We start from the raw sequence: 17,497 nt of genomic DNA, 5'->3' as shown, positions 1-17,497 counted from the left end.
TCCGAGTATTGATAAACCAGGAGTCATAGCGTGGCCACTCTGGAGGAAGGGTATGCGCGCTGCTGCTCCCCCAAGACATGTGGCTATGGATCTGTCACTACAATGTTTTGGTTACACCAGGCGCTTGTGGTGTTTTAAGGAATTCATTCATCTCTGGGAGTGAGCTCCCTGGAATCCAGCAGCTGTGCTTTGTACACACTCACCCTCCCCGCCCCCACGGCGAAAGCAAGAGTGGGTCACTGTGAACGTGATAGAGACCCCGCTACGGTCTGACGTCTTCCACTAAATACAAACGCCCACAGCCCCTCGATGATGGGTATCACAGCACTACCTTGCAAGAAAACGTGCATCCGTTCAGAGTACGCTCGCCACAAAGGTGTCACAGTCTCATGAACCCGGTAGTTGCCTTAAAGGCAGCGGTCTGTCTCCCTTCGCACTCGTTGCTGGCCAAGGTACTCTCAGGGTACATACTATTTCTGATACATGTTGTAAAAATCCTCATACTGCATACTCCATCTGATGTATGTTGGAGGAACCCTCCGAGTATACATAGTGTCTTTTCTATGTTGTAGTAATCCTCAGAGCGAGTACTATGTCTGATATAATATTCTGTAAGACCCCTCAGAGGACATACAATATCTGATATAACCTGTAAGAAGTCTCAGGGTACACACTCTATGTCTGAGGTATGCTGAAATACCCCAAGTACACACTTATGGTGTATGTTGTTGGAACCCTGATGGTCAGTAGTATGTTTGGCCCGGTAGGAACCCTCCAAGAACATACTATATAGATGAGGCTTTTAATGGATTTTGATTCTCAGACACTTTTCCAGTTATTGAAGGTTTTTTATGGCCGGTCATTAACTGAACCATATCCAAGGATGAATGGATTATTTGTATAGCGCTGACGCTAACTTGCGAACCGCTAAGACCACTCACCCATTATTCCTCCGCACATTAAGATTCAATGACACTCGCAGATGTCTATATTCACAAATGCAATCACGCCTGAGAGCTTTCCTTTTCATTAGTATTGCCAGCAATAAAACCTCCGCACGGAATACATGTAAACCCTGTACAAAGTGTTGCTTTTTTCTGAGGTACAAGCGATTTTTGAATTTCTGGCCTGAGATTTTAAGCGTGTTGTCTGGCACACCTCTGCTGTGCTCAAAGCTTGTGCATGGCTTGCTTTCAGACGCCTTTAGACAGCTTGATCTGCTTTTCTGCTTTGTAATTTGCATAACAGAATGCGGACGGGGCGGGAACACTTTCCTGTCAGCAAGCAGCTGGAGTTTAGTATGCTCCACATTTAGTGGGTTTGTTTTCGTGACAACGAATATCTTTTCCACTTATACTGAATTGTAAGCATATGTCCCACAGGTAGAAACTATGAATTGCCTTTTTGCGGATGTAGAAACCGTTTATAAATATAGGGAGACACACATTTCCCAAACTCGCGGCTGGCTGCGAGAGTCAAACAGTTTTTTTTTTTTTAAACATTGTGGTTTCCAGCGTCTGAGTCCGTTTAACTGTTTTGTATGAAGCTATGAACTTTCACTTTCCGCCGCTTCCACGGGCAGAAAGCGCAGCTTCATACTTGCGCCCAGCATCAAACTGAAGGGTGGTGCATGCACGCCCACGTAGGCAAGGGGGGCCTTGGGCGAGTGCAACGAGGGTGGCCACGCAGTCATCGTTTCCCAAACTCGCGGCTGGCTGCGAGAGTCACACAGTCTTTTTTTTCAAAACATTGTGGTTTCCAGCGTCTGAATCCGTTTAACTGTTTTGTATGAAGCTATGAACTTTCACTTTCCGCCGCTTCCACGGGCAGAAAGCGCAGCTTCATACTTGCGCCCAGCATCAAACTGAAGGGTGGTGCATGCACGCCCACGTAGGCAAGGGGGGCCTGGGGCGAGTGCAACGGGGGTGGCCAAGCAGTCATCGTGCTCAGCTTTCCACTACACAAACCAGCATGCGCGCACACACACAGCTGGAAAAAAAAAACTGGAGAGTGGTGCACGCGCGCCCAGCATCTGTCTTCAATTACCGCGGCCCCTGACAGCTGGGAATTGAAGAAATATGCCCTTCTGCTGCGCGTGTCCGCACAGAATATGCACTAGGCGGAGAAACTCAAACGCCTATGGCCTATTGCGTGCTCTCTTGCAAAAACACATGCATGCGAGGCCCAATTGCCATGCAGCTGGCAAAAAAAAGGACAAAAATTCACGAGCAGCCAGGAATATGTTAGGTAAGATTTCGGAGACCCTCACATAAGGACTCTTGGGCCCGCCCACACTGCTAGCAGTGTGACGTAGGCCCGAGCCCTAAAAAGGAACATAGGCTAGAGTGAGAGACGGCTGAGAAACAGGTGTTGGCCTAGGAGGAAAAGGTGATAACAGCGAGAACACCGGACCTGGACCACAAACTGCAGCTTGAACACAGAGCCCTGGCAGAGAACAGGACAAGGAGTCATGCCTTGGCAACACGTTGTCGATTGGACAATGTAGGCGATAAAGCTGGTAAGCTACTGGCCTGGTTAGATAGGAGGGGCCAGCATGTTGTATTAGCACGGGGTCACAGAATTTACACTTCCGAGTATTGATAAACCAGGAGTCATAGCGTGGCCACTCTGGAGGAAGGGTATGCGCGCTGCTGCTCCCCCAAGACATGTGGCTATGGATCTGTCACTACAATGTTTTGGTTACACCAGGCGCTTGTGGTGTTTTAAGGAATTCATTCATCTCTGGGAGTGAGCTCCCTGGAATCCAGCAGCTGTGCTTTGTACACACTCACCCTCCCCGCCCCCACGGCGAAAGCAAGAGTGGGTCACTGTGAACGTGATAGAGACCCTGCTACGGTCTGACGTCTTCCACTAAATACAAACGCCCACAGCCCCTCGATGATGGGTATCACAGCACTACCTTGCAAGAAAACGTGCATCCGTTCAGAGTACGCTCGCCACAAAGGTGTCACAGTCTCATGAACCCGGTAGTTGCCTTAAAGGCAGCGGTCTGTCTCCCTTCGCACTCGTTGCTGGCCAAGGTACTCTCAGGGTACATACTATTTCTGATACATGTTGTAAAAATCCTCATACTGCATACTCCATCTGATGTATGTTGGAGGAACCCTCCGAGTATACATAGTGTCTTTTCTATGTTGTAGTAATCCTCAGAGCGAGTACTATGTCTGATATAATATTCTGTAAGACCCCTCAGAGGACATACTATATCTGATATAACCTGTAAGAAGTCTCAGGGTACACACTCTATGTCTGAGGTATGCTGAAATACCCCAAGTACACACTTATGGTGTATGTTGTTGGAACCCTGATGGTCAGCAGTATGTTTGTCCCGGTAGGAACCCTCCAAGAACATACTATATAGATGAGGCTTTTAATGGATTTTGATTCTCAGACACTTTTCCAGTTACTGGGTGATTAAGATGGCTGACCATGTCTGAAGTGATGCGGAAAACTAACGCTGATATTTATTTATTTATTTTATGTGCTTTTATAGCGCCTGTATAAACCCCCGAAGGGGTATCTCTGCGCTTTTGCCAGTGGAAAAGACTGTCCTGTGCACGATCGTTACAGTAACTGAGACAAGTGAAAGGATTAGCTACTACTAAAAAGAAAAGTCTTGAGGGTTTTACGAAAAAGAAGGTGATTGGTAATAATTTTTAGTGTAGAGGGAAGGGAATTCCAAAGCATTGGTCCAGTGTGTGCCAGGGCCCGGCCTCCCTGGCGAGATTTTCTTATTTTAGGAACCTGTAGTAGGTAAATGCTGCTAGATCGTAAGGAACGGCCAGGGATGTAGGGTTGAAAAACTTTAGCAAGATATCTGGGGCCCTTCCCTATCAAACATTTATGAATCGTACACAGTATTTTAAATTTCGTGCGTTGCCGCACAGGCAACCGGTGAAGTTTAGCCAGTAGAGGTTGGGAGGGGGTCCTAGGTGGAACATTGAGGACTAACCTCGCCGCCGTATTTTGGACTACTTGCATTTTGTTCATTTGGCCTTCATTAGCTGAAAAGAGAAGGCCATTGCAGTAGTCCAATCTACTGGTCACTCGTGCCTGGACTAGAGTCTTCCTATGATTATCAGGTAAATAAGGGACCACCCTTTTCAATAGACCAATGATCCTGAAACATGTACCATCGACTTGATCAACATGATGTTTGAAAGTCAGGTCGTGATCAAACAGTACTCCTAGATTTTTAACAGTCTGCTTTAGGATAGGTACTGGTCCTAGTTCTGCGGGCCACCATTCATCAGACCACAATTTCACAGCCTCCCCAAACAGTAGGACTTCTGTTTTGCCCACATTGCACTGTAAGGAATTCTCCGCCATCCATTTTGATACTGCCCTCATTCCTTCTGAGAAAGCCTTTTGTAATGCAGGGGTAAAGGTTTTGAAAGGGAACAGAAGTTGGGTGTCATCGGCGTAGGACACCGGGGTAAACCCAAAAGACCTCACCAAGTCGGCCAGGGGGGCCACATACACATTAAATAATGTGGGGCTTAGGCATGAGCCCTGTGGCACACCCCTGGTGAGCTCCCTGGAGATGGATGTATGGGAGCCCAGCCTGACTTCTTGGGAACGGCCGGAAAGAAAGCTCTCCATCCAGGACAGCGCCACTCCTCCCAACCCCACATCCCTCAGACGGCCGAGAAGCACTTCATGAGACACCGTGTCGAAGGCAGCGGATAAATCCAACAAAACCAGAATCATAGACCCACCATCATCCAGTGTCATCCTGATGTTATTAGACACTGCAAATAGGGCTGATTCGGTGCTGTGATTTGGCCTGAACCCAGATTGTGATGGCTCCAGGCCATCCGCTGCCTCGATATAGTTAGACAAGTGGGTGTTTACGTGCTTCTCTGTCATCTTACCGATGTACGGTAGGAGGGAGATGGGGCGGAGGTTGGAGAGATCCGTCCAGGGGGAGGCAGCTTTCTTTCTGATGGGGTTTACCACCGCAATCTTCCACTCCCTAGGGACTTGTCCCTTAGCCAGTGAAGTATTCATTACAGACTGAATAGAGGGTCCCAAGATGGAAATCAAAGGGGGCACCATTTTTGCAGGGAGGAGATCATTAGGAGAGCCTGTTTTCATGTGGTTAATGAGGAGTGGGAGGTCAGAGTCACTAACTGGTGGAATTATTTGAAAAGAGTTTTTATTTAGTATTAATGAATCATGTAGAGGGGGGGACGAAGTCCCTCCTACATTTTGCGAGGCCACCATCTTGTTATAGATGAGATTAATTTTGTCTTCGAAAAACCTGGAAATCTCATCACAGAGAGTTTGTGAGGCATCATCCTGACTTTCACAGGCTATCGGTTTCACAAAACTTTGCAAAATTTTAAATAATTCCCTTGGATTGTTACCAGCCTCGGCAAGTTGAAGGGAAAGATAGTTTTTTCTAGCCAGTTTTATTTGTTTATAATATTTTGACTGAGCTTCTAGAAAGATTTCCCTTTCCTTTCCAATTTTGGATTTCCTCCATGCTTTTTCTAAACGCCTACATTTCTGTTTTTCTTTCCTCAGATGAATGGTATACCATTTTTCTTGTTTAGTTGGGGGATACTGTTTGTGGAGTTTTAGGGGTGCAAGAGTATCAATAGTAGATTTAAGAGATTTATTGAATTTTTCTAATGCTGAATCAGCCGAATCTTCGTCTGATAATAATAATGGTTGTTGCCAATATTCACGGAAGTTAGTTACAGATATTTTGTGCCATTGGCGACGGAGAATTGACGGGGGAGGAGTCCTATGCTTCCGTTTGGTTGGTCCCACCAAATAGAACTCAATTAAAAAGTGGTCTGTCCAATGGACTTCCTTAGCAGGCAGGCATCTAATCCTAGTGCCATTGGAGAAAATGGAATCCAAGGTGTGGCCACCTACATGCGTAGGACCACTATTTATAGCTGTTAATTCAAGATTAGACAGATCTCCAGTTAGCCGATTTGTTTCTGGATTGTTGGGATTATCCATGTGAATATTAAAATCTCCAAGAAGGAGAAAATCCTCTTTTGCCTTAATATGAGGAACCAGTAATTCCAAAAGAGACAGAGCAAAATCTGGGTTAGGGGTTGGTGGGCGGTATACTAATGCACCTTTCCATGTAATGTTACTGGCTAGACTAATTTAAAAAAACATAATTTCTAGCAAGGGGGTGATCTTCTGTTCTAAAATTGCAACTTTAAAAATGTCCTTAAATATAATGGCTAATCCACCTCCGGCTTTAATGGGTCGGTCCACATGTATAATCCTGTACCCTATTGGGACCCCTAATGAAATCGCTGTTATGGTGTGTGGTTTCATCCAGGTTTCTGTGAAGAAACATATCAGGCTGCTGATTAAAAATCAGATCCCAGATTTGTAAATGATGCTTAGGGAGGGACCGTACATTTAAAAGAAAACATTTAAGTTCCATGGGAGATACTAACTTAGGACCATGATCATAATTTTTGTTCATAGTCACATCCGACTGAAAATGACATTGTAAACATGAAAAGCAGCCCTCGAGCAAATTTGACGACAGGCGCGTGTCACAGATCCTCTTAGGTTGTATCTGACATAATGTGTCAGCAGTATAGGTTAGTAAGCGACTACCTGAATTGTCAGAGTTCATGACGCCAAGCCTCTGGCCCCTCTGCCCCGTCCTGTCGCGGACGGGCGCAGACGGGCTTTTCTTTGGTGCTTCTTAGGCGCGCCGAGGGCGCCCTCTGCGCGCAACCGCTGCGCGCTTGGCAGTAGGGCGTGGCTAAATAGCCCCACTGACGTTGACGCATAGAGCGCTAACCTCCGCACTAGCGGAAGTGTAGTTTTGAGTGTGCCTGGCTCTTACCTGTCCGCCCTCCGCTCTACGGCTGTAATTGCCGAGTCGGACCGAGGCGGGCAGGCTGTAATATTGAGCCTAAGCAGTGCGGGGGAGAGTACAAGGGATATTAAATGCAAATGATATGCAGTTTTTAAAAGGGATTATTATTCAATCCTAAACACAACAATTATCAAATCAATCGTAACGTTTAAAAATTGCCAAAGTAACTAAAGGATAATGGATATTTCCTCGCTCCTCGCAGCCCTCGCAAGCAAAAGGCACAGACAATCAGCGTCTTAGCTACCCACCAGGCGGAAAGCGGGTCTGGGAAACACTGCCACCGTCTCCTTACCGGAAACATTTGCGGCCTACTATGAAGTGATATACACCTCGGACACATCTAAGACTAAGGGGGTCTAAGACTGAGGGGAATTGCGCTGATTTACTCCGTAGTATAGATTTTCATTCACTGGTGCCTGATGACCGAGAGGTGTTAGACTCAGACCTGACAGGAGAGGAAGTGATAGCAATCGACATTTACAGTCCGGCAAAGCAACTGTCGTGTTGCGGCGTTTTGCCAGTCATTGGAGGCTGCTGGGCACATACGCTGGACCGGGATACTCACTTCCGGTGGAAGTCGAGTCCCGGTCCAGTCTTTCACTCACAGACCAGCAAGCGCTTCCGGGGGAAAACGCTTAATACCGCGTTCTCCCGCCGGAGCAGCGCTTTGGATTCTGGCGAGTTTGAACTATCATTTCCTGGCTGCGGTCTCGTGCAGCATCAGAGCGCAGGAGCGCTCGACTTGGTTCCGTATTTCGCCACGTTTCTGCCGCGCAGGAGCGCTGCAGATATCCCTTGCGTCGGACTCCACGCCGCGCAGGAGCGCTGCAGATATCCCTTGCCTCGGACTCTACGCCGCGCAGGAGCGCTACTGTTATCCACGCATTCCCTTGCTGGGAGTGCCCTTGCCTCGGACCCTACGCAGCGCAGGAGTGCTTTCCTTTTGATCCTAATTTGCCGCAGTGAGGGAGCGGCTGTTTCCTTCTGGTGTCCCGCGCTGCAGCGCAATTAACTTCTTTCTTTTGTTTCACCTGTAAACTTTTCCCAGCGCAGGAGCTCTTTGCCGGAGTTTATTTGCCAGTTGTGACGCCAGGGATGAACTAACGAGCAGGAAGCGCTATCCTTGGGTTTTGGACACATGCAGGAGCACATTGCTTAGGGGTTATTCAGTGCACAGGACATTATTTTGTTTATTACGCGCAGGAGCGCTATTCATTGGTTTTCTTTCCTTTGGAGCAACAAGCCATTCATTTGGGTATGGCAGCCTGCATTACACTGGTGAGTTTGTGGGTGAAAGGGCCTTCTGTGTGTGCCTAGAGGTCTGTAATGAAAGGGGGGAGGTGAGGTCTTTCCTTAATGTAATCTCCTTTGTCTTGCAGCTGATTACCAGTTGATGTCATATCCCTGCCCAAACTCCACACAGCCCAGGCCTGCTGTTCCTTTCTGGCTCCCTTCCCTGTTCCCATCTCATCCTTACTGTGTTGTACATTCTCTGCGGGTAAGCTGGGTACAGGGGCGGTGGCTCCTGTCGTCTCTGCGGAATCGCTTCACAAGCAGCGGTAAGACTTGCGGGGCTCTGACAGCAACAGACCCTAACGGGCTGCCAGTGGAACTGTACAAATTCTGTGCAACTAGGGTAGCCAGCCCATGCTGGAAATTTCCTGGCGGCGGGCGCAGGGGGCTGCCTTCCGAAAGATCAGAGAACAGCCACTATTGTGGTGCTTCATAAGACTGGCAAGCCACCAATGTAGTGTCGTTCTTATTGACTGATTTCACTCCTCAATGTCGAAGCTAAAGTGCTGGTTAAGGTTCTGGCAAATATACTTCACAAAGTGATTACCGCTCTAACCAGATTAGTCTGGCTTTATGCCCATCAGGTTCACCCGTCTGAACCTACGTTGCTGTACGGATTGCTCCAAATTATGGACTCATCTACCAGGGAACCAGCAGCCTTGAAGGCCCTAGATGCTAGGATGGTGTTTGATAATATAGAATGGAATTTCATTTTTGCTGTACTGGCCAGGATGGGCTTTGGGCCTAAGTACTGCGGATGGGTTTGCCTCCTTTACCAGTCTCCCCTGGTCTGGGTCAATGGAGTAGAGTTCCAGGAATTTACACTACACAAGGGTGTTCCCTCTCGCATATGATTTTTGCATTAGCCCTTGAGCCACGGGCGTCGAGGGTACCCGCTAATAAAAGGAACACAGGCACCCGGCAGCTGGGTGGAACACATATCACTCTACGTGGATGGCGTCCTATACGTTTCTCAGCGGAACCACTCCATAAGCAGAATATTACAAGTCTTCAAGTTGTTCAGGAGGTATTCCGGCTATAGTATAAATTGGTCCTAAGCGGTCGGTGGTCTTTCACTTGGCGGGAGAGAAACCCAGGTTTCCGTCTGATTGTGCAGCAGAGGTAGTGCAAGAAAGCTTCAAGTATTTACGCATATATGTCACTCGGGCCCACAAGATTTACTTAGCTTGAGTGAGTCTCCACAGCTCAAAAGGCTGCGGGCGATGTGGCACACTGGTGATCCCTACCCTTTTCTTTGATGTGGGGGGCATCTTTCTACAAAATGATGTACCTTCTGAGTTTATTTTGTGTATTCCAAAATACTCCCTTTAAGATTCCTCCAGAGACCTTCAAGAAAATAAACCAAGAGGTCCGTACATTGTTATGGAACGGCTCTATTCCGAGAACTGCATTGCATAAACTTCAAAGAGGGGTGTATGAGGGAGGTCCGGGGTTCCCGACACTCATTTGTACTACTGGGTGGCACAGCTTGTAGTAGTGAAAGACTGGGCCTTCTCTGATCAACAGGAGCAAGGCTACCGAATAAATAGGCATGATGAACCAGGGACAAAACAGAGGTATCCTTTATCGGAATGTAATGGAACGGGGTTTGCCAACACACGAGGAAGGTGGTTGGGGCCTGGAGAGAGACAACATTTTCTTAGGTGGAATGTCAGACTAACAGACCGAACTCCATTGTGGCACAGCGACTATGAAGGAAGTAGGTAGCTTAGAGGGCTTCTCTAAATGGGAACTAAACAGATAGAACATCTGGGTGATGTCTGGAGAGGGGAGGCCCTGGTACCCTTTGCTGACTATAGTCAGGAATTTGAATTGGCAGACACCGAACATTATAAATATATGCAATTGGGCCATGCCGTCTGGGGGTATATTACAGTGGAGGGAGCAATTGCCCGGGCGTCCCCTTTGGTGGACAAATTCATGGCAGACCCTTTGCCATATAAGGGTATTTCTAAAATCTACAGGAAGCTACTCAATAACTCCCCAGACCCATTATTGAAGTTGAGAAGCGTGGACTGAGGATCTGGGCGATATCGAGAATGACGAATGGACAGAAGCGACACAAAACCCGAGGGAAGCTAATTTTAGCATTATTGGGGATTTAAATCTCCATTTTGATGCCTTTGATACTCCAGTGATAAGTGGCATTCTTGCAGACCTAGAGGCTCTTCAGCTATCGCAGCTGATCCTCCACCCCACACTTGAGTGTGGCCATACCCTGGACCCGTTGTTTACCAACTTGAGTGCGGTCAAGGTCAGTCTGCCTAGACCTATAGCTTGGAGTGATCACCATCTGATCGGGTTTCAGGTCACTACTAAGGACCTTTTGTATAAAACATCTGACAGAACAATCTTTAGACGTCCTTGGAAAAAACTTAAACTTGCGGAATTTCACCATTTCCTGGAGTCCTCTACTCTGGCCCCATTTGAAGATGTTGAGTCCGGATATACCCTCCTTTGTGATTGGATCACCAAAGCCCTTGATGTCTTGATTCCTGCGGCGTGGAGTAAGAGCCGCCGGTCAAGATCCAGTCCATGGTATTATGACTCCTTACGGCTTTTGAAAGCTACTTGCAGACAAGCAGAGAGAGCTTGGCGCAAGACTTATGAGGTGGGACTGAAAACTCTCTATCTTGCGAAAGTTAAATTCTATCACCGAGCTGTTTGCAGGGCTTGTGCAGCTTATTACTCACACGAATTTAATATTAGCCTTAATCCCACAAAGCTGATCTTCAAAGTTTTGAAAGATCTCACTGCTAACAGAGCCTCAGTGCCTGAGGTCTGTTCACCATTTCACTGTGAGGCTCTCACAGCTTTCTTTGTGGAAAAAGTGACCAATATTTACCGCTCCTACCCTAGTACTACGCTGGCAAGTGAGGAGCTGGTTTCCACTTCTTGCAACAATTTGATTTTATCGACACTTCCAGCTCTTTCGGAGAAGGAGTTTGAGAAATTGGCAGTTAAAGTGAAATCTGGATCTCCTGTGGATCCACTTAGACCTGCCCAGTTTAAAGACTCAGCTCCCTTTTGCTTGCCCCCTATTCGTCATCTTATAAATCTATCCCTCTCTTCGGGTAAAGTTCCCTCGAGATGGAAACAAGCTCACGTTACTCCCATCCTGAAAAAACCGTCACTGGACCCTCTAAAACTCGAGAATTACCGTCCTATCTCCCTCCTCCCGTGGGCTGCGAAGGTGACAGAAGCCCATGTTAACGGCATTCTGTCCAATCATCTTCAATCTGCTAACATTCTAGACCCTTCGCAGAAGGGCTTCCGTGCTTGGCACAGCACTGAGACAGCTCTTCTCTCCATGGTTGAACATCTGCGCGCTGTGCTGGATGCGGGTCAAACGGCGGCTCTGGTACTTTTAGATCTCAGTGCCGCCTTTGACACTGTTTCCCATGCAATACTTCTGCAGCGGCTGGGAGAGGCGGGTGTCAAGGGTTTGGCGCTGGAATGGTTTTGATCGTTTCTTTCTGATCGCACCTTTCGGGTCTCTACACCTCCCTTCGAGTCTAAACCCCACATCATCGAACAGGGAGTCCCGCAGGGATCAGCATTGAGCCCCACGCTTTTCAATATTTACGTGCAGCCGCTGGCTGCTGTCGCCAAGCGTTGGGACCTTACAATGGTGTCCTACGCTGACGACACGTAGCTTGCGGTTGCACTTAGTGGTGACTCTGATCCTGAGGCCTCCAACTTTCGTGAGGGTCTCAGTGCGGTGGCTGGATGGATGACGGGTAATTGCCTGCAGCTCAATGCGAAAAAAACCGAGGTATTGATTGTGGGCAAACAGAGTAATCTTTGGGGTGATAAGTGGTGGCCAGCTGATCTTGGCCCTACCCAGACTCCGGTTGCTGAGGTGAAAAATCTGGGCGTTTGGCTGGATTCTACGCTTAGTTTTTCCTGTCACACCAAAAAAGTAGCTGCGACCTGTTTTGGTATCCTACCTGGGCTTAGGCCGGTGCTGAAATTCTTTGCCGCCCCAACTCGACAATTGATCATTCAGGCAGTTATACTGTCCAGGCTCGACTATGCGAGCTCGCTGTTGCTTGGCGCCAATCAGGCCGAAATTACGAGATTGCAGCGCGTTCAGAACGCTGCAGCTAGGGCTTTAGTTGGTCTCTGTGCTTCTGTTCTGCTAGAAGCACTATTGTCAAGCTCCACTGGCTGCCTGTGCTTCAGAGGATAGAATTGAAGACTTTATGTCTCTCTTTTAAGATACTAAAACTTGCTTCTCCTCAGATACTAGAGCATCTCATTCTCCCTTACATTCCTTCCCGTCAGTTGAGATCCTGTGGACAAAATTTAGCTGTAGTCCCTCGCTTTTTGAGAAGCAGGTCTGGCGGGCGCTCTTTTAGAGTACTTGCCCCTAAACTTTGGAACTCTTTTCCTGCCCATGTTCGTGCCCTTGATGATCTCCTGACATTTAGGAAAGCTGTAAAAACTTATATCTTCCCTAACTGTTGTTAATTTTCCTCTATTTTTGATTCCTTCTTTTGTTCTGTTCGTGTTGTGTTCCTTTCCAGGCGCAGCGCCGGGACGCCCCTTAGCTGGGGCAGCTGTGCGCTTAAAAATGGAGTTAACATAACATAACATAACATATGTGGCAAATATCAGTCAGCCCCATAATATTTTTGCGGTTTGCTTTGTAATCATTTCTCTTTATTTACTTCATGACAGTCTGTGCTGTGGACTTCCCGCTTTTATTTGCAGGAATTTATTTGAATTTTTCATGTATTTATAGCACTGAACAGTATATACTGATTTTGTTTTCTAACTCTCCCTTCCTTATACAATTGTCTTCTCATTGCCATGCTTCTTTGAAACAGTTGGTATTCAGCACTAATGAACTTATTATTGTAAGACAGTGTCATACATTCCGGGAATTTTATAACATTGCATTTGTAATGTTTCTATATCAGGACATGTCAATGAAAAAGTGTTATTTTGCTTAGCCAGCCTGGTCTTAATTTACTTGATCACTTTAAAATTAGTGTGGCCAGTATCTTTGTAACCGCACTCTCCATAGGTGTAAAGTCTTGATGGATATGGCCAAAATATTTGTTAGCACCCCACAATCGTAATGCAGTTTCACGTCCCTTGTTACTGCCCAGGCTCAATCTTTTGTTCTGTGACCAGCTGCAAAGCTGAAATTTCTATATCCTTCCTCGCACCGCTCCCTGTATGTCGCCTTCTTGCAGTCTCTTCACGCTGCTCCAAGTTAACAGGAATAGAGAGTTGTGTTATTGAAGCAAGCCATTCTGCTTTGCAGAAGTGACCCCTCTTGGGCACGCCTGGCTATAAACACTTCTGCACTGACCACCTTATACCAAGGACTGCGGCAGCGGGGGGGGGGGGGGCTCACTTGCCATTTGAATTTGTACACATGCGGCCTATTTAGAGACCAAAAACCAAGTTATGTGGAGTCAGTGTGCTACTTCCACCGCTTCTGCAGTGTTGCACACTGCTCACGTGTGAATCTGTTTCCTCCTTGCAGCCGGGTGTTCAGTCCTCATGACAGCAGAGAGCACAGACCGGTATTTGTCCTGTAGTACCAATACCCTGACCACCACATGTTCTCCTTTGTTATTAATGAAGATGGTCTCCATCCATTGAGGGAGATGGTTCCCATCCATGTGTCATGGTGGTACTCTCCCTCGCTGGAATGCCCTGCTCTGCCCTTCACTTCCGCTCCAGGTCTAGAGCGTAAAGTCCCCTGTCCTGGCTAGACTCTCTCTTGCAGAGCACCAGTGTCCTTAAACCATGGCACACTGTACGTGGCATCAACATATGATAATTATTTCTTAAATCAGCCCCAAATCAAGGGGTTACCCATGCCTAGGGTGCAGTGTGGCCTCAGATCAAGGGCAATATTTGCAAAGTTGTGATATAAATAACAGGCAACGAGGAAGTGTATAATGTGTATATAATACCATGGTCTCTCATGACAACTAAAGGGGCTGTTAGAGGGGACACAGCAGACGATTTTTGGTTCGCGGGTGGAAATGAGCGTCAGGAAAATGACTAGAAAATACTATGGTTAGGATCTTTTAATTCACAAAATGAAGAGATGCCCTGGCGCGGGTGGAGGTACATTGCACAAGGACCGTTGATCTAATGCTCGGTGATCCTTTTCTGAGCGAAAGCAGTTCAAAGGATTCCTCTGTGTACGAAAAGGGATTCAAAAACAGATGTTAACGATGTTAACGTATTTCGTTTGGAGTAAAACTGACAAAAGAAAGATAGGGATCAGTTTACAGTGCGTCTCATTGACAGACAATCCGTATATTTGAGTAGGGTCACATTTATGAGACATTTCCAGGTGATTATTTCTGCGAATGATTACGTGGCACACGCGAAGCAGAAAATGCAGTGCCTGTGGGTTGGCTCAGCATGGAGGTGTAACAGAAAGGAATCTCAGAGTAGGTCTGTCTGCCCTGCACAGACGGACACCGAGTCACGGGGAGGCAGGCCAGAACCAGCACGTAAAAAGGTTGTAATCCAGTACGTTACCACCTGCCACATGAAGGACCACTAAAACGAGAAAAGACGGCATTTCTTAACTTCTGAAAGAAAAAAGTATATATACAAAGTGAAAACCATCCCAAAATCACTTAGAATGTTCCAAAGTATTCCTAAATTAAAACCACAGAGAACCGAAGCAGAAGTTCCCTAACAAACAAAAGTACAGAAAACTCTGTAAGAATCCATATTTAAATGAAGCAGTGCTCTCCTCTCTCTCCCGACATCAAGCATTCACCCTCCCTCACACACGCAGACAGGGGCTCCCCCACAAGCCAGCACGAGCCCCAGCCCTACCTGAAGATGTCGAACTCTAGCATACAGGCAAATCAGCAGGCCCAGGACAGGGGCCCGCCCACCGGAAATCAAAGAAGGAAACGAAACCAAAAGAGAGAGAGAGAGCGTAACCGAAAGGGAGTAGGCGGTTCGGCCGGAGGGGGCGTGACTGCATAAGCCATTCCACAACTCCATACATCATCTATTTATGTTGGGAAAGAGCCCAGAGGGGATTTTCAGCCACTGTCGCGCTCCGAGCCAACAAAAAAGTAATTATATGTTACAAACGTCATAAGGGCGAACTCGTAGATGAGTAAAACTGCGACCCTGCACTTCAGCCAACTAATGCGTGTAAGTTTGTACATCTCCTTTTGTTATGTACCGTGGTTCTATTGTGAAGCGCTCTGACGCCTTTGTGTAAAGTCCGCGCTTTATAAAAATGCTTTAAATAAATACATTTCCGTGGCTCCCTCCTTAGTATCCAGAATAACCAAAAGGGAGCGTAACACTCAGGGCGTTAAGTGGGATGAAACAACGCCGAGGTCTCTCAAAGGAGTGTGGCCAAGGCCAATGTAATTAAGGGCTGGGTTTAAACATGTAAACTTAAATCTGTGCTTAGCATAGTGTGCTATAGTGCCGCCCCACTTATATTTTGCTGTGTCTGTCATTACATCCAGATATATGATACAACAAGTAGCCTCATACCTACAACAAGTCAGGACTATTGGCTGTGTTAATGGTTGTTAGTTGCTTAAGATAAATAAGCAGCAACTATGGCTTGTATATAATATTGAAAAAACTCCCACTAAAACCCTGGTGACACCACAATGTTGCTGCTCCTGAGTTTCAAAAAGAGAAGGGAAATCCAGAGAGAAAATGAAGCCCTGGTGACACCACAATGTTGCTGCTCCTGAGTTTCAAAAAGAGAAGGGAAATCCAGAGAGAAAACGACTCTCTTTAGAGGATCTCCCTTAGCCTTCAAAGCTCCCCTGGCATGACGTCATGCCTTAACTTCTCCACTAGTAAGAAGTGAGCAGTGTGAGCATGCACACATGGATGTGCTTGCTGTCACTGCAGTCTGGAAAAAAACGGACCGCCTGTGCCAGGGCACAAAACAGAGCCCGATAGAGACCCGTTTCGATGCCCCTTTTAAACTGCCAGTGCTCAGCACCGGTGAGACCTAGCCCTCTTAAAGCCCTGGTAACACTGATACATGATGAATATATTTAAGCGGCCAACATGGAAAAGGGGGGTGGAAGGTAGCAGAAAGAAAGGGGTGGAGGTAGGGAGGGGCAGGAAGGAGATGGAGGCGTAGCTGAGAACGAAGAATAAGGTGTCGCAGCACTGGCGTTTTAAGTCAACAGCAGTTTGATAGGATCAAGGGAACTGGCGGCTTTGTGTTTCCCATCCACTCACAGTTCTGACGTGTAAAGATTTTCAATAACATACTCCTTTATGAATTAGCAATGCTATACATGGACGGGTTGTGGGAGCAGGCAGGAAGCGGTTCCATTTCTCACCTGATAGATCTTTCTGATTGACTGAGAAGTAAATATGGAATTGAAATTTAAATAAAAATAAACAGTTTAAAGTTAGTGTTACCCATTCGGCCACACAATAATGTGAAGTCTGGCCTGCCCTGTAGCACAAGGTCTATCCCCAGCACAAAAGAATGCACACGCACACAGGTGATCATGTGGGCAAAGACCACAAGTGGTGCCCTGCCTGTTTATGTATCTCCTCGGGGCGAGCCCACCCTGAAGAGTGCTACAAGTGCAACAGTGTTTCAGAGAGCCAGGATGGCTCGCTACATCCCTCCTTTTCTTTAGTGTCCATTACTCACTAGGTTCTTGTGGTGGTGGCGGCACAATGCACGCAAAGTCTTTGAGTTGCTGGCTGGGGGCAGGGTTGGGTCGGAGACCATATGTCTGGCTCCAGATGTTAGATATGGCCAGACCTCATCAGGGCGGCTGGCTGCCGGCATATTCTATGTGCCCAGACTTGCTGGACTGTCGCCTGGGGCGACCCCACCGGTCCCAGTGAGGCGGTAGTCTCCTTCGCTTGTAGCCTTGGATGGCACAGGGTCTATGAATGGTTAACTTTCCATTTCCAGATCTTCAATTTGTTCCTGACTGGGCCGAGGCCTGGCCACCTTCTTGAACCATGACACATTTCCGGTCACCAGCCGCGTGCCTCTCTTAGCGGAAACCATAGATGGTGATCACTTTCCATATCTCAGGCTCATAAGCTACCCGGAACTTCCATCCGGGGCATCGGTCTTTCACAACTACATAGTTGCCTGCACACAACAAGGATGGGTGAGCCCCTCACACAAGAATTGCCATTTTGTTAATTACGTACTCTCCAGGGCACCAGGCGGGGTCTTTCAGGATGCCGTCTCGCTGTGCCTGCTGGAAAAGGAGATGGGACGGAGTGCAGCGGGTGGTGCTGTGCAGTGTTTGGCAATATGCATTCAGGAACTTGTGGAGTAAGCTC

At 47.3% G+C, this 17,497-nt stretch overlaps 1 protein-coding gene across 1 annotated transcript in view; it reads right to left on the bottom strand.

Annotated features, from left to right (window-relative positions):
- Window positions 1-15,070, bottom strand: part of CFLAR (CASP8 and FADD like apoptosis regulator) — a 462,739-nt gene extending 447,669 nt beyond the window's left edge. Inside the window, exon 1 of the mRNA XM_086955239.1 lies at window positions 15,023-15,070. The gene's annotated coding sequence lies outside the window, so the exon portion shown is untranslated. The remainder of the gene's footprint in view (window positions 1-15,022) is intronic.
- Between the last annotated feature and the right edge of the window lie 2,427 nt (window positions 15,071-17,497).

The sequence above is a fragment of the Lissotriton vulgaris genome, chromosome 2_1 (assembly GCF_964263255.1).
Source record: "Lissotriton vulgaris chromosome 2_1, aLisVul1.2, whole genome shotgun sequence".
Taxonomy (NCBI): domain Eukaryota; kingdom Metazoa; phylum Chordata; class Amphibia; order Caudata; family Salamandridae; genus Lissotriton; species Lissotriton vulgaris.
The sequence above is the reverse complement of the archived record's forward strand: the minus strand, read 5'-3'. Positions and strand labels throughout refer to the sequence as shown.